Source organism: Corvus brachyrhynchos, unplaced genomic scaffold, assembly GCF_000691975.1.
Source record: "Corvus brachyrhynchos isolate BGI_N302 unplaced genomic scaffold, ASM69197v1 scaffold297, whole genome shotgun sequence".
NCBI classification, from domain to species: Eukaryota; Metazoa; Chordata; class Aves; order Passeriformes; family Corvidae; genus Corvus; species Corvus brachyrhynchos.
In genome coordinates, this window is record NW_008239118.1 from 260,917 (window position 1) to 261,471 (window position 555).

Genomic DNA, 555 nt, shown 5'->3' on the forward strand with positions numbered 1-555 from the left:
GCCATCTTGGGAACGGGCAAGGGCGGGAACTCCGTGAGGGGAGACGCGCCTTTGAATTTTAACATTAAAAATTTGCTCCTAGTTTCGTCATTAACTCGTTTTTTGGTGACGTTATGAGGATTACGCTTTTCTCTTGCAGGCAGAACTGATGTCAATTTTTGCCAGCTTCCTTAAATTATGGTTTTTAGTAAAGCCAATGTGTCGCGATACTGAAAAGAATTCTGAAATAAACGCTGAAGCAAAAAGGGGGGAAATAAGAGTCGAATAAACGGTTGTATTAACCACAAAATAAAACCGAAATTAAACCCAGGGTTTTCTCTGACCCCATTTGCAGCGTCATTCCTGACAACGTCCCAAGGTACTCTATAACACAACATAATACATGTCACTTCGAGATGTCTCATATTTGCTCTTTTCCTGCTCAAAACCAGGAATATCCCCAACATTCTGCTCCCGCCTGTTGTAATGTTAAAGCCTTACAGTAATCGCTAATTAATTAATTAAGCAAGTAGTCACCAGCTCCCTGCGCGCCCTGAGCGGAACCCGGCAGTTTCC